The sequence below is a fragment of the Lissotriton vulgaris genome, chromosome 6, assembly GCF_964263255.1.
Source record: "Lissotriton vulgaris chromosome 6, aLisVul1.2, whole genome shotgun sequence".
Classification (NCBI taxonomy): Eukaryota; Metazoa; Chordata; class Amphibia; order Caudata; family Salamandridae; genus Lissotriton; species Lissotriton vulgaris.
In genome coordinates, this window is record NC_141694.1 from 1,900,742,334 (window position 1) to 1,900,764,231 (window position 21,898).

A 21,898-nucleotide genomic window follows, 5' to 3' on the forward strand; every position below is an offset into this window, starting at 1 on the left:
GATAGAACGCGAGGCCATAGCTATCCACTGGGCGTGCAGACACTTCCACATGTACGTGTATGGACACCCGTTCACTGTCTCCACAGACCACAAACCCCTAATTCCACTATTCAGGGGAACAGTATCAAAACCACCGCCCAGGATTGAGAAGTGGATCCTGCAGCTGCAGGAATATGACTACCTACTAGAATTCAAACCGGGTGCCACCAACCCAGCGGACTTTCTATCACGCCATCCGAGGGCAGCCACCCCGGGAGAGAGAGAAGACGCTGAAGACACTGAGTCATTTGTGAATGCGATAGTCGAAAGATCCAGGCCGCTCCCCATGAGCATGGAAATGATCATCGAAGCCACCCAAAATGACGAGATCTTCCAGATTGTCTCGAATGCCATACGCACCAACGAGTGGAAAACGCTCCAAGCGTCACTGGGCCAGAGGACACCGCAAGCAAAAGCAGCCCTAGAAGCGTTCTTGAGGGTCAAGGAGGAGCTGTCAGTAGATAGCCAGGGCTGCGTGCTGAGAGGGCCCAGAATCATGATGCCGGCCAACCTCACGCAGCAAGCCATTGCCCTCGCTCACCGAGGACACCAGGGAGTGGTGAAAACAAAAAGCAGACTTCGTGCCAAGCTATGGTTTCCAGACATGGACTCGCAGGTAGAACGGGCCGTCAAAGAGTGCCAGTGGTGCCAAGCAGCGGGACTCCCAGAAAACCCACCGCCAGTCATCACAGAAGTTGGCCCGGAAAGACCATGGGAACACGTCAGTGCCGACTTCGGTCACCTGCCCGATGGAAGACACATGCTGGTCATCATGGATGACTACACGAAATATCCAGAAGTGGAGATCATCACATCACTCACCGCAAAAGAGGTGATCGCCAAGTTCGAGAAAACCATCGCAACCCATGGCATCTTCGTGAGAGTCAAGACCGACAACGGTCCCCCCTTTCAAAGCCAGGAGTTTGCGGAGTATCTAGCGGAGTGGGGGATCCTACACCGGAAAATAACACCCCGATGGCCGCAATCCAATGGAGAAGTGGAAAGATTTATGCGCACGTTGAACAAAACCATCCGGATTGCCCATGCTGAGGGAACATCGGTGGAAAGGGGAATCTACTCCTTCCTCCGAGAATACAGGCTCACCCCCCACCGCACCACTGAGGCAGCCCCAGGTCCGTCCACGATGGGACGCATAATCCGGGACACCCTCCCAAATCACCCCACCTGGGACCCCGCCAGTGCAGAATCATGGAGGACTGTGCACAACAGGAAAAAATCCAACGACTATGCTAGTTTCCGGCGGAAGTCCAAAGAGTCATCCATTGCCGAAAACGACCGAGTGTACGTCCGAGACAGGTACCCAGGAAGCAAGTTCAGGCTCCCGTTTGAGCCGCAACCATGGACTGTCACTGCCCGGAACGGGACCATGGTCACCGCCCAACGAGAAGGAGAAACGGTCACCAGGAATGTATCGTTCTTCAAAAGAGCTGCCGAACCCCAGAACAATCCATCCAGCTCAGAGAAAAAGGGAGGATCAACAGCATCACCAACCCGGCCAGAAAGCACTCCCGAAGCCGCCATACAAGAGTGGGGCATGGACTCTGCAGAGGAACCTCGAGCCTCCGGCACCTCCAGTGCCACTCTCCCTGAGAACCCCCAGAGCCCCCGGGGCACAAGCACTCCCTCCAGTGAACCACCCCGGAGAGTGCTGTTCCGTGGCCAAGCGGCCGGCTATGGACTGAGAAAAAACCCGGTGCCCTCCTCCAGAATGGCGGACTATGCAGTGGGCTGAGAGATCCTGAAGAGACTGGTAACAGGCCGGATGGCCATGTTTTGTTATTTGTTTGGGACACTCAGAGCAAGACTTTAAAAAAAAAAGGGGGGGGATATTTGTTCATACCAAAGGTGAAAAGGAATGTAATGTTGTGACCGCACAGTTGCGGTCTAGTTGATTAGCGTACGTAGACGTACGCACACGCGGTGGCGCACGGCGCCGCGTAGATTATATAAATAAAGGTGGGCGTGTCCCCGGGTTGGTCGGGACCACGCGACAAACGGAACAAGGTGTCCGCGTGAGTCCTTAATGGCGCGCCCTCAGCCTGCGCGCCCTCCAGGTCTTAGAACCTGACATGCACCAGGCGCTGAATGACTGCAATGAATGGGAACCGTGACTCATCGACCCGTGACTCATCGAACCGTGACTCATCGAACCGTGACTCAGCATGCAGTGCCTGGAGGGAGAGCTGCTCCCAAAGCAGGAACTGGAAGAGCGCTGCAGGCGCCGCCCTCGGGTCCGAGAGGAGGAAGGAAGCGTGGAAGGAAGAGACCCGCTGGAGGGGGCCTGGGAGAGCCCGGAGAGGGGCCAGCGCTGTATGCGGGTGAGGGGGGCAAACGGAGGCACTGCAGCACACCGCACTGCAGCCAGCACTGCACTGCAGCACTGCATGGTCACAGGGGAGGTGGCAGACTGTGGATGAGTGCCTGCGAGAGCCCAGAGCAGGGCCAGCGGTGCCTGCAGGTGAAGGGAGGGGGCAGACGGAGGCACTGCAGCACTGCACTGCAGCACTGCATGGACATAGGGAAGGTGTCATACTGTGGAAGAGGGGCTGGGAGAGCCCAGAGCAGGGCTGGCGCTGCCTGCAGGTGGGGAGGGGCTACCCTGCCAGACACCAGGGGAGCACAGCCGTAGTGTGGTAGAAGGCGAAGGTGCCAGAGCGCTGTACAGTAGAACCAGTTACGTTACATGAGAGAACTGTTGAAGGAATAGAACAAACAAAAATAGCATGAACAGACTGTACAAGCAAAAGTAAGAATAAATATGACACATTTTACAATGACTAAAGAACTTCCTGGCGAACAATAGCAGGCCATAGAATCAAAACAACGCAGGCAAAAGGAACACAATTTCAAACACAGCAAGCACAGGATGTATAGGCAAAAATATAAACATATGTGACAAATTTACAATCACTTACGAACTTCCTGGCACGGTCTGAGAAGGAGGGAATTAGTTCTGAAAGTGTCTTTGGAATAAAAAAGATTTGAGGTCCGCTGTGAAGATCTGGATGGAGGTGATGGCACGGAGCGAAGGAGGAAGCGAGTTCCAGATTCTCACCGCCTACCTGAGAACGATTGTGCCAACAGTTTTTCTCTTTTGAAGGAGGAGGGGGGTTCAAGAAGGAACTTTACCGCATTCTGAGAAGGTCTTGAGCCTCCAGACAATTTGAGTTTATTCGCCAGATAGTGAGGGGAGGAAGAGTGCAAAGCTCTGTGGGTGATGCATGCTGTTTTGTAAATAGCTCTAGCCTCGATGGGAAGCCATTGGAGAGAAGACAGGATAGGAGTGATGTGGTCACTTCGTTTGGACCCTGAAATGAAGCGAGCTGCTGAATGGAGGACGGATTTGAGGGTGGAGAGGTGAGATTTGGGAAGGCCAGTAAGAAGAGAATCACAATAGTCAAGTCTAAAGAGAACTAGCTATTGGACCAAGGTTTTTCGGTCATTCTCCGGAAGAACCGACAAATCCCCCACAAAAGTCGTAGTTGATAACGTGCGCTCTTGGCCATGGAGTTGATGTGTGCGATTAGGTTGAGTCTTTTGTCAAGTATGACACCTAAGGATTTAGCGCAATCCACAATGATGGGTTTACTGTTGAGTAGATTCGATTGATCCATCCAGGCTTGAACAGGAGGCGGAGAGAGAGAGCTAGATATGAGGAGGAATTCCGTTTTGGAGGGATTGAGAATGATTTGGTGAACTAGCATCAAGTTTTGAATAGAGTTGAGAGTAGAGTTGAGTAGTGAGAGATCTTGAGAGGAAGACACCTTGAGGTAGATTTGGGTGTCATCAGCGTAGAGATGGTAGAGGATTCCAGATTTGCTTAGGAGGTTCCCTAATGGTTCAAGATAGAGATTGAACAGAGTGGGAGCAAGGATAGAACCTTGAGGGACACCTTGACCAACCACCAGTGGAGACGAGAGTCTGTTTGCAATCTTGATCATTTGGGTTCTGTCCGAGAGGAAAGAGGCAAACCATTTGAATACTGTGCCTTCCACGCCCATTCTCTGTTGAAGAATGTTAAGGAGGGTGGTGTGATTAACAGTGTCAAAAGCTACAGAGAGGTCAAGAAGAATCAGAAGGCACAATTGCCCTGAATCGAGAATATGCAGCGCATCATCGATCACTTGCAGCAGGGTTGTTTCAGTGCTGCAGCTTTGAATAAAGCCCGACTGGAACATGTCGAGGAGATTATTGTCCATAATGTGTTGGGACAGTTGTTTTGCAACACATTATTCTGTGATCTTTGAAAGAAAAGGGAGATTGGTGATGGGGCGGAAGTTATTGAGGTCATTTGCATCTGCAGAGGGTTTTTGTAGAAGGGGGTAACCTGTCCTGTTTTGAGGACACTTGGTTGGGATCCTTGACTGAGGAAGAGATTGACTAGCCTGGTCCAGTAGGAGAGAGTGTTAGTATAGAAATCAATGGCGATGCCACTGGGAATGGGGTCAGAAGAATGGTTGGAGGGTTTGGTTTCGCGGATGCATTTTAGGAGATCAACCTCTGAGATGGCTGCAAAGTTCTGCCAAGTGACTAAGGATTTTCGCTCCTCGATGGGGGTGGGGTGGGTGACCTGTTCCACCAGAGATTTTACCTTTTGATCGAAGAATATAGCGAACTCAGTTGCTTTTTTTGATGCATCCTCAGGCTTGATGGTTTGGGGAGAACAATTTGGGTTTTTGATGAGGTCAAAAAGTTTTTGGGGTCTGTTTTTAGCTGAATCGAGGAGGGATCTGAAGTGTGATGTTTTTTCCTGGAAGATGTGTTTGTGGTATATGCATCTTGCTGAAAGCAAAAGAGAGAGGTCGGGGGTGGATGGAGATTGTCTCCAGTGCTTCTCTAAGATTCTAAGGCTTTTCCTTTCTTCATAGAGAGCTTTGTTGAACCAAGGAGCTGAAGGGGTGGGTCTTTTCCTTTTGCTTTGGAGTGGAGCAACCTTGTTGATTTCGACTGCGAAGATTGAGAGGCAAAGGGGAGTGAGATCATTGACATCCGTACTGGGGTCTAGACTAGGGAAGAGACTGCATAGCAGAATCACATAGAGTCTCAAGATCAGTGATTTTTGTGTTGCGGAGCCACGTAGAGGCTCTTTTGGGTTGGCCGAGAGTTAAAATGTGAGAGAGGTGAAAACAGAAGGGAATGAGGAAATGGTCAGACCAGTCCACATGGATGGCTGAAGCAGTGCTAATCTGGTCTGATTTGGAAATCACAAGGTCCAGAATTGAGCCCTGCATGTGTAATTTCCGAGCAGTGTTGTGCAAGATCGTTAGCCGAAAGAAAGGTTGCAAGCTTGTTGGCAGCCGAGTCTTCCAAAGAGCCCCAGTGGAGATTGAAATCACCTAGGAAGATCTGCTTGTCGCTCTGTGAATATTGGTCACTAATGGAGTCAATGAATTCCTCCATGAAGGAAGAGCAATTTCCAGGCGGGTGGTAGATGGTATGGAACCTGAAGGGTGAGCCATGATGAACTTGGAATTCTAGGTAGAGGCATTCAAAGGTGCGAAAGAGGGTGGTGGGAGAGGCTTTGATTTGGAGGGTGTTTATGAAGATAACCGCAGCACCTCCCCCGATCTTGCCTGGTCTGTCGTTTCTGAGAATAGAGTAGTCAGTAGGTAACAAAAGATCAAATGGAAGTGTGAGAGGAGTCATTAAACCAGGGCTCAATGAGAAAGAGCATGTCGAGGTTGTGGTGAATGATGGTGTCGGAGATTTCCAGTTTGTGTTTGGTTGCAGATCAGCAGTTATGGAGCATACAGTGTAGCTCTGACGCAACTGTTTTGGTGATGTGAGTGTCTGGACTGATGAGCGGGATAGGGATTAGATTCTTGAATGAGGGTGCCCCTTGAGGGGGAGGCTGGTAAGTTCTGACGGAAGAGATGGTCTGAATGGAAAAAAGAGGTAGAGTTGTTAGGAGAGGCGAGTGTAGGGGAAATGACATTGATGGTCTTGTAGGTAGCCAATAGGTTGGTAATGTCTGTGGAGGACAGATTGTGGTTGGCTCTATTGGGGCTCGGGAGCAAGGAACTCCTCGGAAGGTTGTTCAGGGATGGGGATATCTTAGCACATAGGAGTGAAATGGACGCTTCAAGCAGGGAAATGGACAAGATGAGGCAATCAAGTTTAGTTTCCAGAGAGAGGTGTACTGAGCACGGAGTGAAGGGTGGCTCAATGGTTAAGGGAGAGAGTGGGCTAGGCGAAGGAGGACAGGAGGAAGTGGGGGACCGGGAAGAGTGTTGGGGTGCGGGGGTCGACGGTGGGGGAGGAAGTGAAGTATGCAAAGAAGGGCAGTGGGTTGTGGGGGGATGGGGGTAGATATGTGATGAAAGGGTCTGAGGGGGGGAAGAAGGTGGTATAAAGGAGTGAATGGAATTGCTGAGATATTTTTACTCGGTGAAGAATAGAGATCATACCTAGAAGGAAAAAGTTGAGAAGTAGAAATGGATGGCTGGAGGAGGAGTGGGGAGGGAGTGGGGTAATGGGAAGCCCATGGATACGGTGAGGTGAGAGAAGGGGTTAAGCAGGGAGAGGAGGGAGGGAGGTCAAAGGGAGGCCACACAAGTGGGGAGAAGAGAGAGGGTGCAGGCCAGGTACCATGGGTAATAAAAGGTGAATGTAGGGGTAAAGGCACCAGGCAGAGTGGGGGGGTTGAGCAGAATAAAAGTTGTGGGAGGGGTGAGGGGCTGAGCAGTCAAAGGGAGGGAAGAGGGAGGAATTACCAAGAGGGGAAACAGGGTTGTGAAGCATAGGGGGATTGTAAGAAAAGGAGAGAGGGGGGTGAGATCAGTGGGAGGGAAGATGATGGGATTACCAATAGGGGAGGCAGGGATGTGAGGCATGGGAGGTGGGAGAGAAGGTTGTAGAGAGATGGGGGATGTGAAAACAGAATTGAGGGTATGAGGGAAGGGGAAGAGCAGAGAGGGGTGAGGAGCAGAGGAGAGGGAGGGGGAGGGCGAGGCGAGTTGATCGGTAGTTCAGATTGCAAGAAAGGTGGATTAAAAAGGGGGGAAATGGGAAGGAATAGGGGAGTTAGGGGGTAAGAGAAGGCAGTGGAATAGTGGGGAGATGCAGGATGTAGGGGTGAAGTAGGGTGTAAAGCAGATGAGGTATGGGGGAGGTCCAGTTGGGAAGGTGGCAGAATGGGAGGGGAGGGGACGAGAAAAGGGGGGGAAAGGGTCAACCTGTGACTCTCGGGAGAGCGGTCTGAAGGAATGTGTGGGGCTCAAGGGGGGGAGAAAGGGAGAAAGAAGACAAGTTAGAGGAAGAAGAAGAGGAAGAATCTAGAGAGATAGTAGTCACAGGAGTGGGAAGAAGGGAGTGGAAGATGTGGTCAAAGAGAGAGAGACAAAGGAGTCAGAAGCTAGGATCAAGACAGTGCCATTATTATAAAGTGTATTGGTGAGAGAACCATTAAAGCGAGCAAAGGGAGACATTTTTAACCGCTACCCATGCGGGAAAGAGGAGGAGGAGGATACGTTGAGGGACTTGGAGAAGCTGGAGGGCCAGGAAGGGATGTCATTAGTGAAGAAAAGGAAGTCATTTTTAATCTTCCCTAGGTGCCCATTGTGGAATTGGTCAACAAAGAGGGAATCTGGAAATTGTTCAATGATGTTGTGTTTGAACCGTTTAGCTACTGATTTGGACATATGAGGGGGATAGATTACTTTGAAGCAGTTGATTCCAGACTTAATTCGACTGGAAGCCTTGATGAGATGAGGTGAAGACGTGGTGTGGTGGACAGAAAAAGGGTGGTCACTAGGGTAGTGAAGGCGGCGCACAGAGGTTGAATATGAGGATGTGCGCAAATTCCCAGAGTCTGTGAGAATAAAACCAATAGGAGTGAGGTCAGAACAGGACCAAAGGTAGATACCCGACAAGGCTAGAAACAGGTAGAAAGATACAGGGGAGAAGCAGCATTGAATCATAAGTGCATACCTCATCAGTTTCTAAAAGAGGAGGAGGAAGCACCAATCCAAGATGGCCATCAAAGAATTGAAGGAGCAATCCTCTTTCATAAGTAGGGCACAAGGGGGCACGCACAAGCTCTTCCCTGACACCAGGTGCTCCTGCCCTGGCCCGGTCCTTTCTGGGATGCATTGTTCCAGAGCTGTGTTCCACTAATCCAATGGCTTCAGATGACTTTAGAATCCCTCCAGGATGATCTTCCTTTTTAACTTGGGCGGGGTGATTGGGGCTGGCAACTGTAAGTATGTCTCTGCTTCAGCCGGCCGATTGGAGCCATGATCGCACCAGTGCATCTCAGAGATGAGTCTCTGTCATCGGTACCCAATCGAGTGACCAAGACCTGAGGAAGTCAGAACTGCCCTGACTGCAGCCACAGAGGGAGTATGCCAACCTGCACTCCCTTCATTAGCTCAGCAGCATAGGCATGACCAGTATTTCTCAAGAGTCCCTTTTTTTAGGAATAATGGCCTAATAATAAGCGCCTTTGCATGTTATAAATGGGGCTCCTCTCTCGCAATGCTTACAAGTCTGAGTGAGAGTCAGCGGTGGTCGCCATTTTAAAGTCAGGCATGCTGCAGCTGGACTCCCCCGAGCAGAATCTTTCATCTTTGTCCCCGGGCCTTGCAGTCATAACTAAGCTTCACAGGGATCCCCAGCGGTGCCAGTCGTTTCCCTTCTTACCAGTCCAAGGTCCACGCCCAGAAAGGAGTGCAGCTCACAGCTGCCTCGGTGCAGGAGGGGCTGGGACGGCTCACAGACACACCTGGGGTTTGTGCACCTGGGCAGGGTGTGGCTCACAAATACACCTGGGGTTTGTGCACCTGGGCTGGGTGCGGCTCACAGACACACCTGGGGTTTGTGCACCTGGGCTGGGTGCTGCTCACAGACACAACTGGGGTTTGTGTACCTGAACTGGGTGCGGCTCACAGACACACCTGAGGTTTGTACACCTGGGCCAGGTGCGGCTCACAGACACACCTGGGGTTTGTGCACCTGGGCTGGGTGCGGCTCACAGACACACCTGGGGCTTGTGCACCTGAGCTGGGTGCGGCGCACAGACACACCTGGGGTTTGTGTACCTGGACAATGGCGGCTCACAGACACACCTGGGGTTTGTGCACCTGTGCTTGGTGCGGCTCACAGACACACCTGGGGTTTGTGTACCTGAGCTGGATGCGGCGCACAGACACACCTGGGGTCTGTGTACCTGAGCTGGGTGCGGCTCACAGACACACCTGGGGTTTGTGTACCTGGACTGGGTGCGGCTCACAGACACATCTGGGGTTTGTGTACCTGTGCTGGATGCGGCGCACAGACACACCTGGGGTTTGTGTACCTGAGCTGGGTGCGGCTCACAGACACACCTGGGGTTTGTGTACCTGGGCTGGGGTTTGTGTACCTCAGCTGGGTGTGACTCACAGACACACCTGGGGTTTGTGTACCTGTACTGGGGTGCGGCACAAAGACACACCTGGGGTGTGTCTACCTGGGCTGGGTGTGACTCACAGACACACATGGGTTGTGTGTACCTGGGCTGGGGTGCGGCCCACAGACACACCTGGGGTGTGTCTACCTGAGCTGGATGGGGCTCACAGACACACCTGGGGTTGGTGTACCTGTGCTGGGTGCGGCTCACAGACACACCTGGGGTTTGTGTACCTGGACTGGGTGTGGCTCACAGACATACCATGGGTTTGTGCACCTGGGCTGGGTGCGGCTCACAGACATACCTGGGGTTTGTGTACCTGTGCTGGGTGTGGCTCACAGACACACCTGGGGTTTGTGTACCTGGACTGGGTGCGGCTCACAGACGCAACTGGGGTTTGTGCACTTGGACTGGGTGCGGCTCACAGACACATCTGGGGTTTGAGTGCCTGAGCTGGGTGCGGCCCACAGACACACCTGGGGTTTGTGTACCTGGACTGGGTGTGGCTCACAATCACACCTGGGGTTTGTGTACCTGTGCTGGGTACGACTCACAGACACACCTGGGGTTTGTGCACCTGTGCTGGGTGCGGTGCACAGACACACCTGGGGATTGTGTACCTGAGCTGGATGCGGTGCACAGACACACCCGAGGTTTGTGTACCTGAGCTGGGTGCAGCAGACAGACACACCTGGGGTTTGTGCACCTGTGCTGGGTGCGGCGCACAGACACACCTGGGGTTTGTGTACCTGAGCTGGGTGCGGCTCACAGACACACCTTGGGTTTGTGCACCTGTGCTGGGTGCAGCACACAGTCCCACCTGAGATTTGTGTACCTGAGCTGGATGCGGCGCACAGACACTCCTGTGTTTGTGTACCTGAGCTGGGTGCGGCTGACTGACACACCTGGGGTTTGTGCACCTGTGCTGGGTGCGGCGCACAGACACGCCTGGGGTTTGTGCACCTGGGATGGGTGCGGCTCACAGACACACCTGAGGTTTGTGTACCTGGGCTGGGGTTTGTGTACCTCAGCTGGGTGTGACTCACAGACACACCTGGGGTTTGTGTACCTGGACTGGGGTGTGTCTACCTGGGCTGGGTGTGACTCACAGACACACATGGGTTGTGTGTACCTGGGCTGGGGTGCGGCCCACAGACACACCTGGGGTGTGTCTACCTGAGCTGAATGCGGCTCACAGACACACCTGGGGTTTGTGTACCTGTGCTGGGTGCGGCTCACAGACACACCTGGGGTTTGTGTACCTTGACTGGGTGTGGCTCACAGATATACCTTGGGTTTGTGCACCTGGGCTAGGTGCGGCTCACAGACATACCTGGGGTTTGTGTACCTGTGCTGGGTGTGGCTCACAGACACACCTGGGGTTTGTGTACCTGGACTGGGTGCGGCTCACAGACGCAACTGGGGTTTGTGCACCCGGGCTAGGTGCGGCTCACAGACATACCTGGGGTTTGTGTACCTGTGCTGGGTGTGGCTCACAGACACACCTGGGGTTTGTGTACCTGGACTGGGTGCGGCTCACAGACGCAACTGGGGTTTGTACACCTGGACTGGGTGCGGCTCACAGACACATCTGAGGTTTGAGTACCTGAGCTGGGTGCGGCCCACAGACACACCTGGGGTTTGTGTACCTGGACTGGGTGCGGCTCACAGACACACCTGGGGTTTGTGTACCTGTGCTGGGTAAGACTCACAGACACACCTGGGGTTTGTGCACCTGTGCTGGGTGCGGCTCACAGACACACCTGGGGATTGTGTACCTGAGCTGGATGCGGTGCACAGACACACCTGAGGTTTGTGTACATGAGCTGGGTGCAGCAGACAGACACACCTGGGGTTTGTGCACCTGTGCTGGGTGCGGCGCACAGACACACCTGGGGTTTGTGTACCTGGACTGGGTGCGGCTCACAGACACACCTGGGGTTTGTGCACCTGTGCTGGGTGCGGCGCACAGACCCGCCTGAGATTTGTGTATCTGAGCTGGATGCGGCGCACAGACACATCTGGGTTTGTGTACCTGAGCTGGGTGGGGCTGACTGACACACCTGGGGTTTGTGCACCTGTGCTGGGTGCAGCGCACAGCCACGCCTGGGGTTTGTGCACCTGGGATGGGTGCGGCTCACAGACACACCTGGGGTTTGTGCACCTGGGCTGGGTGCGGCTCACAGGCACACCTGGGGTCTGTGTACCTGGGCTGGGTGTGGCTCACAGACACACCTGGTGTTTCTGTACCTGGTCTAGGTGCGGCCCACAGACACACCTGGGGTTTGTGTACCAGAGCATGTCCTTCGCTGAGCAGAGCACCTGTTGACACAAGGAAGGTAAATACATGGCTAAACAGTCTGGAGAGCAAGCTGATTGGTCTGCTGTGAACTTGGGAGGCGCTTCTCACTGGTTGGTACGCCCAGCAGAGTGCTCAATGATGGGCGCAGAGAGGGCTTTAAACAACCCTGACATGGAGAGCTGTACGCGGGGGAGCGGTCTCCTCCTGGGCTGCCTCAAGCTAGCTACGACTCCCAAAGAGAGACCAGTACCACAGCATTAACACCAACTGGTGCCATCAAGATAGCAGATGCAGCTGTTTCAGGTATGCTGGGCCAGTGTTATGTAGTTCCTTGAAAGTTTGAGTGAGGAGTTTGAAATTGACTTGTTGGTGAATATCGTGCCAATAGAGCTCCTTCGGGTGTGGTGGGATTTGAGTGCAGCATGGGAGGTGGAGAGTGATTGTGGCCACTGAGTTCGGAATGGTCTGCAGACTTCTGGTGAGTTGTTTGTTGATTCTGGCATACAGGGTGTTCCCATAGTCCAGCTTGCTTATGACGAGGGCGTGTGCAACTTTTTTCCAGGAGCATCTTCAGGTTTTGGAAGCATGAGGCGGTGATGGCATTGACTTGGGAGGTCATGGTGAGCTTACTGTCAAAGATGATCCCAACGTTCTTGGCTTTGTAATTTCTCTTTCCAGCTCTGTTGGCCACCAGGTGGAGTTCCCATTGATCATAATTCTGGTTGTGTCATTGTTCAGCTTCAGACGCTTGGTCTTTATCTAGTAGATGATTTCAGTCATGCAGACGTTGAACTTGACCCGGGTACTGGTCGCCGTGTCCATGTGGGAGAACATGAGTTGCATGTCATCGCATAGTACAGGGCTTTGATATCGTGAGAGCCAATGATGATAGCTAGAGGGATCATGCATGTGTTGAAGAGGGTCGGGCTCAAGGAGAAACCTTAATGACCTGGCAGCATGTCAATCAATCTGTAGTGTAGTTCCTATATCCCTGATTGGCTCTGCGCATTTAAATAATATACACCATAGATTTGACATAGGACTGAGGTCAGTATGTCTCTATCGAGTGCATTAAACTTAATTACTTGTGTGTGCCAGCTAACTCAGAGGTCACTAGAAACTTGAATGAACAAGAAGGGATTAGTTTCTGACAACCACATAAACATGACAACTTTGTTTTCTTTTAGAATCGAAACAGTCTCAGAATCGTGGAAACAATAGATAACAGTTTCACTCAGTCAATCGTGCATACTTCGTTTCTACAGAGTTTACACAGAAATAGATAGACGGGCGTTTCAATAAAAAGGGTTTATTGAACAGTCTTATTTCTCATGGAAAAGATATGAACTGCTACAATCGAAAGACAGAATAGAAAGTATAATACGTACAGCGTTAGCAGTAAGATAAAATAATACTGCAATAGCATGGTCTGTAGCTATGACATATATTCATAAAAATACATACATAAATAACATAGGCTAAAATACTCATCTGGTGCTTCAAAAATAATCCTACCCCAGCGTACCTAACCTATCAATCAATCAATCACTGCATTTCTAAAGCGCGTGAGGGTCTCAAGGCGCTAGGGGGGGGCTGCTATTGATCGAAGAGCCAGGTCTTGAGAAGTCTTCTGAAGGCCAGCAGGTCCTGGTTCTGTCGTAGGCTGGTAGGGAGAGCGTTCAGGTTTTGACGGCGAGGTAGGAGAAGGATCTGCCGCTGGTGGTGGTTTTCCGGATACGAGGAACTGAGGCGAGGGCGAGGCTTGCAGAGCGGAGGCTGTGGGTGGGGGGGGGGTGGAAGTTGAGTCGGTCATTGAGGTATGTAGGTCCGGTGTTGTGTAGCGCTCTGTGTGCGTGGATGAGGAGTTTGAAGGTGATCCTCTTGTTGACGGGGAGCCAGTGTAGGCTTCTCAGATGGGGTGTGATGTGGCTGCGTCGGGGGACGTCGAGGATCAGTCGTGCCGAGGTGTTCTGGATTCGTTATAGTTGTCTCAGGAGCTTGGTTATTGTTCCTGAGTGGAGGGCGTTCCCGTTGTTGAGTCTGCTGGTGACGAGGGCCTGGGTGACGGTTTTTCTCGTGTCGGGGGGATCCATTTGAAGATCCTGCGGACCATTCGGAGGGTGTTGAAGCAGGACGCGGAGACAGCTTTGACTTCCTTGGTCATGGAGAGGGCGGAGTCGAGGATTACTAAGCATGGTGGTAAAATCTGTTCCGTTCGCGGAATTTGCAGATTTTCTTCAATTTCGCGGTCCACGAATCTTGCGAAATTGCAGAAAAATCAGCGAAATCGCGTGCAGGACGGATTTTCAAAAACTGAAGTACATGAAGCACTTACAGGGTTACAGCAGGTGCCCAAGTTGAAGCTAATTTCTGCCTCCAGAGTTGTTGCCTACTTGCAACTATTCTCTGACCCTGCTCTGACCCTCGAAGCAGGGTCAGAGAATAGCTGCAAGTATGGCACAATGCTCCAGGCTGTCAGAGAAATTAAACCACAACAGGAAGCACTTACAGATAAGGAAGCAGGTGCCGGACTTGAAGCTCAAATTCAGTAACACATTAACCAGCACCCGGTTGGGGCTGGGCAGGTGTGCTTTCTCCCCATAATCTACAGTGGTGAACCAGAGGGTGCTGTGATGAACCAGAGGATGGCAGTGGTGAACCAGGGGGTGGCAGTGATGAACCAGAGGGTGGCAGCGATGAACCAGAGGGTGGCAGCGATGAACCAGAGGGTGACAGTGATGAACCAGAGGGTGGCAGCGATGAACCAGAGGGTGACAGTGATGAACCAGAGGGTGGCAGTGGTAAACCAGAGGGTGGCAGTGATGAACCAGAGGGTGGCAGTGATGAACCAGAGGGTGGCAGTGGTGAACCAGAGGGTGGCAGTGGTGAACCAGAGGGTGGCAGTCATGAACCAGAGGATGGCAGTGGTGAACCAGAGGGTGGCAGTGGTGAACCAGAGGGTGGCAGTGATGAACCAGAGGGTGGCAGTGATGAACCAGATGGTGGCAGGGGTGAACCAGAGGGTGGCAGTGGTGAACCAGAGGGTGCTTTGATGAACCAGAGGGTGGCAGTGGTGAACCAGAGGGTGGCAGTGATGAACCAGAGGGTGGCAGGGGTGAACCAGAGGGTGGCAGTGGTGAACCAGAGGGTGGCAGTGGTGAACCAGAGGGTGGCAGTGATGAACCAGAGGGTGGCAGTGATGAACCAGATGGTGGCAGGGGTGAACCAGAGGGTGGCAGTGGTGAACCAGAGGGTGCTTTGATGAACCAGAGGGTGGCAGTGGTGAACCAGAGGGTGGCAGTGATGAACCAGAGGGTGGCAGGAGTGAACCAGAGGGTGGCAGTGATGAACCAGCGCGTGACAGTGGTGAACCAGAGGGTGGCAGTGATGAACCAGAGGGTGGTAGGGGTGAACCAGAGGGTGCTGTCATGAACCAGAGGGTGGCAGTGATGAACCAGAGGGTGGCAGTGGTGAACCAGAGGGTGGCAGTGATGAACCAGAGGGTGACAGTGATGATCCAGAGGGTGGCAGTGGTGAACCAGAGGGTGGCAGTGATGAACCAGAGGGTGACACTGGTGAACCAGAGAGTGCTGTGATGAACCAGAGGGTGACAGTGATGATCCAGAGGGTGGCAGTGGTGAACCAGAGGGTGGTAGTGATGAACCAGAGGGTGGAAGTGACGATCCAGAGGGTGGCAGTGGCGAACCAGAGGGTGGCAGTGGTGAACCAGAGGGTGGCAGTGGTGAACCAGATGGTGCTGTGATGAACCAGAGGGTGGCAGTAATGAACCAGAGGGTGGCAGTCATGAACCAGAGGGTGGCAGTGGTGAACCAGAGGGTGGAAGTGATGAACCAGAGGTTGACAGTAATGAACCAGAGGGTCACAGTGGTGAACCAGAGGGTGGCAGTGATGAACCAGAGGGTGGCAGTGGTGAACCAGAGGGTGGCAGTGGTGAACCAGAGGGTGACAGTGATGAACCAGAGGGTGGCAGTGGTGAACCGGAGGGTGCTGTGATGAACCAGAGGGTGGCAGTGATGAATGAGAGGGTGACAGTGATGAACCAGAGGGTGGCAGTGGTGAACCAGAGGGTGGCAGTGGTGAACCAGAGGGTGCTGTGATGAACCAGAGGGTGGCAGTGATGAACCAGAGGTTGACAGTGATGAACCAGAGGGTGACAGTGGTGAACCAGAGGGTGGCAGTGAGGAACCAGAGGTTGGCAGTGATGAACCAGAGGGTGGCAGTGGTGAACCAGAGGGTGGCAGTGATGAACCAGAGGATGGCAGTGATGAACCAGAGGGTGGCGCTGCTAAACTGCCCAGGAGCCCTGTGGGTATGAGCCCCCGTGCTGCTGAGCTGCCCATGGGTTGTGAGCCCACGTGCTACTGAACTGCCCCGGGGCCCAGTGGGTGTGAGCCCCCGTGCGGCTGAACTGCCCTGGAGCCCTCTCAGTGTGAAAATCATTTGTGCTCAATTGCCTGGGAGCCCTCTGGGTGTGAGCACACATTGCGCTAAGTGCCCCCCTGTACATATATACCCGTACCGCACAGCACCATTATGCTCTTGCACCATGAAGTCTGGTGTCTGGATGCTCCTGATCCGTGTAGGTGGTACCACCGTCTGGTGCAGTCAAAATGTAAAGTCATAACTTGCTCAACAGCACTAATAAACATGTGTCCCCCCTGGCACCTGTATGCGCATGTACCAGGCGTGGAGCACCCGCATGCCACTGCACCCTACTGCCCAGCGCCAGCATATGCCTGTACGGGGCAGTTTAGTATGAGATGGGACATTGTTCAGCAGCAGCAGCTTTAATGCGCCTGAATCCACTGAGCAGGATCAGAATGGCTTTGTACCAACACGCGCAGCAGAGCTATCTTGGACATCTGAAGGATTCTGGGGTCCTGTGCCAAACGTATTTTTGCATCCATGTGTTTCCCGAGCGCCATCCCAGTGTAGCTCCTGTGACCAGGAGGCTGCTTTCTCCTCATCTGCTGCTCTGCTCGGTCTCTGACCCTTTATAAACAAGATGCATGTGAACTCCCATAGAAGCCCCGCCCGTTTGGCCCCGTCCACCACACACTAGCGGTTTGAAACGTCTTCCCGCCTGTCCCCATTATAATGGCCAGCTCACTCAAGGGACCTCGGCACCTTTTGGCGTGCTGTCAAAGTTACAGGCACACGTGGTCACATATTTGTGCAAATGGCACAAAAATCCACGAGTTCGAGGGAAAATTCGCAAACTCATGGATTTTTTTTGCCATTTTGCACGCAAATTTCGCCCATACTTAAGGATGACCCCCAGGTTGCGTGCGTGGTCGGTGGGTTCCGGGGCATTGCCTAGCGATGTGGGCCACCAGGAGTCATTCCAGGCTGATGGGGTGGGTCCGTGGATGAGGACCTCCATTTTGTCTGAATTCAGCTTCAGTCTGCTGTCGTTCATCCAGTCAGCGACGGCCTTCATTCCTCTGTGGAGATTGGCTTTGGCGGTGTGGATGTCTTCGGTGAGGAAGATGATCAGCTGGGTGTCATCGGCGTAGGAGATGATGTTGAGGCTATGTTGTCGTGCGACGTGGGCGAGCGTTGCCATGTAGATATTGAACAGCGTCGGGCTGAGGGAGGATCCCTGAGGGACACCGCAGATGATTGCATTGGTTTTCGACCGGAAGGGTGGGATGCGGACGCTCTGGGTTCTGCCAGAGAGGAAGGATGTGGTCCAGGCCAGGGCCTTCTCTTGGATTCCGGCATCGTAGAGGTGTGCTGATAAGGTGCAGTGGCAGACCGTGTCGAAGGCTGCTGATAGGTCCAGGAGGATGAGGGCGGCTTTTTCTCCCTTGTCCATCAGGATCATGATGTCATCGGTGGCGGCGATGAGGACGGTCTCGGTGCTGTGGTTGCTGCGAAAACCAGATTGGAAAGGGTCCAGGATGTTGTTGTCTTCGAGGTAGCGGGTTAGCTGTTTGTTGACAATCTTCTCTGTCACTCTTGCCAGGAACGGAAGTAGGGAGATGGGTCGGAAGTTCTTGAGGTCCTTGGGGTCCGCCTTGGGTTTCTTCAGTAGGGCGTTGATCTCGGCGTGCTTCCAGCTTTTCGGGAGGGTTGCTTTTTCGAAGGAGATGTTGATTGCTTTCCGGAGGTGGGGTGCAATAGTTGTGCTGGCTTTGTTGAAAACGTGGTGAGGGCAGGGGTCGGATGGGGATCGGGAGTGGATGGAGTACATGGTTTTGATGGTGTCTTCGTCGCTGATGGTGGACCAGGCGGTCAGGCGGCTGGTGTGGGTGGAGGTCGCGGGGGTGGTGGTATCAGTGGTGGGTCCAGTGGGGTTCGTGGTGTGGTTGAAGGAGACGTGGGGGCTCGCAGAGAAGATGGGATCCAGCGTGTTTCCGGCGGTGTGGGTGGGGGTCGTCACGAGCTGATTGAGTCCGAGGTTGGCATGGTTGTCGATGAGGGCAGTAGAGTTGGCGTCGTTGTTTTCGAGGTGGAAGTTCGGGTCTCCGAGGAGGATGTAGTCCGTGGAGGCGAGGGCGTGGGTGCTGATGAGGTCGGCGATGGTGTAGTTGAACTGTGGCCGTGGTCCGGGTGGTCTGTAATGTAAATGTAATGTAAATGTATGTATACTTGTAAAGCGCACTATAACCTGACAGGCATCTTGGCGCTGTATACCGCTGTGGAACCCGTCCTGGCTTTCCCTGTGAGATGCTCCCTACTGGGCACCCCCAAGGTGAAACCAGGCATCCCAGCGCTTTTAGGGCGGTTGTGGAGATTAAGTAAGCTATTGCCCAGAGTTGCAGAGTGGGGACCCATGATTAGATTAGGCACCGAGGCGAGAATTGTCGAGTCCGTGGACATTGAGCTCAAGACCCTGCCGCATGAGGAATTGAACCCTGGTCCGGCCAGACCTCTGCATCAGGGTCTGCCGCTCTAACCATTGAGCCACACTTCTCCACCGTAGACGAGTGTTCCTCTGAGGGTCGTGTTGGGGTCGGTGTGGATCTGGAAGTGCATGTGTTCGGCAGTGGTGAGGGTGTCGTCGGTGTTGGTTGAGACTCTGAGGGTGTCTTTGTGGACGATGGCGATTCCCTCTCCAACTCCGTTGGTGCGGTCTCTGCAGGAGATCTTGTAGCCCTGTGGGATGGCTATGGCGATGTCCGGTGCTGAGGTGGCGTTCAGCCAGGTCTCCGTCAGAAAGGCGACGTCGGGGCGGTGGAATCTAAGAGGTCCCAGAGTTCGATGGCGTGCTTGTGGGCGGAACGGGTGTTGAGGAGGATGCATCTGAGGTGGTTGAGTTCTCTGGTTGGAGGTTTGGTGGGCCAGATGCTGGTGAAGTTGCAGTTCCGGCAGGTGAAGGGCCCTTGGGTGTGCCTCGGGGTTGCCTGGCAGCAGGGGTGTTATTGTCTGGGGTTAAGTGCGTTGAGGGTGCTGGAGTCGTAGGGCAAATGGCGTTGCGGGGGGCGCGGGTGCAGGGGTTCTGGCACTGGGCAAGGTCCAGGCGCGGACGGGTGCAGACGAGCTTGCTTTTGGCGTGCCAGCAGCGTGCCCACTGCGCGTGTTTCCACTGCGCATGTTTCCACTGCGCTTTTGAGCGGCTGCCTCCATAAGAGGCGAAGTGGGAGGGAGGAGCAGCTGGGAGGCGGGAGCGGGGCGGCCAATGGGCGAGGGCAATAGACACAGAGGCAAAAGGGAGTGGGGCCGCAGGGGAGCAGCGGGGGGAAGCGGTGGGGCACAGAGTGCAGGGTGCAAATAAGGATTGCCTAAGAACAGAGAACAAAATACAAGATACAAAGCAAAGTTGGAAAATAAACAGATTAACAGTACAGTGGAGATGAAAAAAAGAAAAACAGATACCAGAGGCACACCAGCGGCAAACCCTCGGCAGCGGCAGCAGTGGGGAACAGTCACGGACACCTAGGAGGAGCCGTGCGGCGTGCAGAGCGACCAGAGGTCAGCTCACCTAAATGTAGTACAAGGGAAGAAGAAGGTACCGTTTAGCTATAGTCTAGTTTAGTCATGAGTTGCCAAAAGTTTCTCTACGTTCTAGTCTGCTCCATACCTTAGAATCAGAGAGGTTGGAATCTCTTTTCGGGTCTCGATATCTAACACCCCGCAAAGGGAGTCAGAAACACTGGAGCTGGATTCTCTGCGAGGAGGATGACAGCGTCTGGTCAGTGCGTCAATTGGGGACTCGATCTCCTTCCGAACTTGCCTTGGCGAACCACATCGTGCAAGTATGCAGCCGAGCTGTGCCGTACCGTGGTTTGCAAGGGCAAGTGAAGGTATATTTATACCTTGAAGGTGTTTAGGAATGCCAGTATTGACGTAAAAATCGGGCAGAGGAAGGTCATGAATGAACCCCTAAAGAATAGAATTCATGCATAATAAATGAGTTAATGGAGAAATCAATTTCCAAGCAAGGGGAAGTCCAAAAGGCTTAGGCGTTTGGTTTTCCAAGAACTCGTTGTGATGTGGATGGACAGATGTAGTTGACCATGCCTGTATTTGGTTAGCATGGGCAATGCCTAAATAAGGGCTGGATTTCTATGTCTAAATAAGGGCAATGTGAATTGTACCTATATAAGGGCATAAATCGGGAAATCTATGTACGGTATCTAAATCGACACACATCAAAACATAATGGTCTCTGGGGCAAGGCATGAGGCAGGGCACCTGCTTGATCCAGTACTATCAATTTCGGGGGGTTGGGATGCACTCCATGTTCTCCATGTTTCAATTGAAATATTTCTACACGTACTCTGATATGCGTGCAGCTCGGTTATAGTGTCATGCCCAAAAGACACTGGAAAGTTATGAGACTAGATGAATGGGTCGTGTCTACGACCCAGGCCAAACGCACTGCGGAATTAGCCACCATAGGCAATCCTTTACAACTTTTTTTTGAAAACCACTTAAACTTCTTTTTGCATCCTTGTTCACATTTTTTTCATTTTCATTCTCTTCGATTTATGGTCCCCACTTGACCTTGTGCGCCTTTTTTCCATGTTTCTAAAGTTCCAACTGTGCCACTCCGGGCCTCTTGAAAGAACATGACTAGTGCGAGATTCGTAAAAGGCAGTGTTTATTTAAAATAACCCAATGCGTTTTGTGCATGATGCCCTTTGTCGGGGGTCACTGTGAAATAACAAAAAATAACATCCAATCAATATACATAACAATGTATCGACACATGTTTTCACTGTGTTTTCAATCTGAAGTTCGTGTTACCAATGATACAATGATTTTATCACAAACTTTAATCTTGCCCTGAACCACACCCTCCTCAATCCTGCTGTTTGCCTTGCCAGATTATCAATGAATGCTTTCCACACGCATGCTCCCTTCCCCTTCCTTTCTTGATTTTGCTAACATTACTCTAACGTAACGGTGAAACCATGTATTTCCCTTTTTTGATGGTCATAAAAACTTAACGTGGTGAAAAACATTCTCCCTTTCACAATATTCTTATAACCTGTAGTTAACTCTCATGAATGCGTGCATACCTGCCATCAAAGTTTAAAAGCGCCCGTTCTTCTCTGCATTCTCAGCAAACATTGTTCCTCCCATCATCCCTTACGTTCTTAACTCCTCCCGAACCCTCAGCTGTTTTCACGTTCCTACCCTCAGGGTAAACTACAAAATTGGTCATGCCTGCACTATATACTACATCCCATCATTCAATGTGTTTGAAAAAACGTAATTTTAGCGTTGATAACGTGTCTCTGTGATACAATCATAAATTCAACATCTTCACTGTCCCTCGTTTCAAAGTTCATTTCCATCTCAAATTAACACCGGCTTTTAACAACGAACCAGATATTACAGTTGTCTTGTGGGGAATCTCCTTCTGAACTTGCCTTGGCGAACCACGTCATGCAAGTATGCAGCCGAGATGTGCCGTACCGTGGTTTGCAAGGGCAAGTGAAGGTATATTTATACCTTGAAGGTGTTTAGGAATGCCAGTATTGACGTAAAAGTCGGGCAGAGTAAGGTCATGAATGAACCCCTAAAGAATAGAATTCATGAATAATGAATGAGTTAATGGAGAAATCAATATCCAAGCAAGGGGAAGTCCAAAAGGCTTAGGCATTTGGTTTTCCAAGAACTCGTTGTGATGTGGATGGACGAATGTAGTTGACCATGCCTGTATTTGGTTAGCATGG

The 21,898-nt window shown here is 52.4% G+C and overlaps 1 protein-coding gene across 5 annotated transcripts in view; it reads left to right on the forward strand.

Annotated features, from left to right (window-relative positions):
- Nucleotides 1–2,220: 2,220 nt before the first annotated feature.
- The window catches only part of LOC147709845 (ribonuclease inhibitor-like), a 322,498-nt gene continuing 302,820 nt past the window's right edge, over nt 2,221–21,898 (forward strand). For 3 of the 5 annotated variants that reach the window (XM_086928292.1, XM_086928291.1, XM_086928293.1), the window contains exon 1: nt 2,234–2,378. The gene's annotated coding sequence lies outside the window, so the exon portion shown is untranslated. Of the gene's footprint in view, nt 2,379–21,898 lie in introns of all 5 variants that reach the window. The other 2 variants (XM_086928289.1, XM_086928290.1) reach the window with 2 other exon arrangements.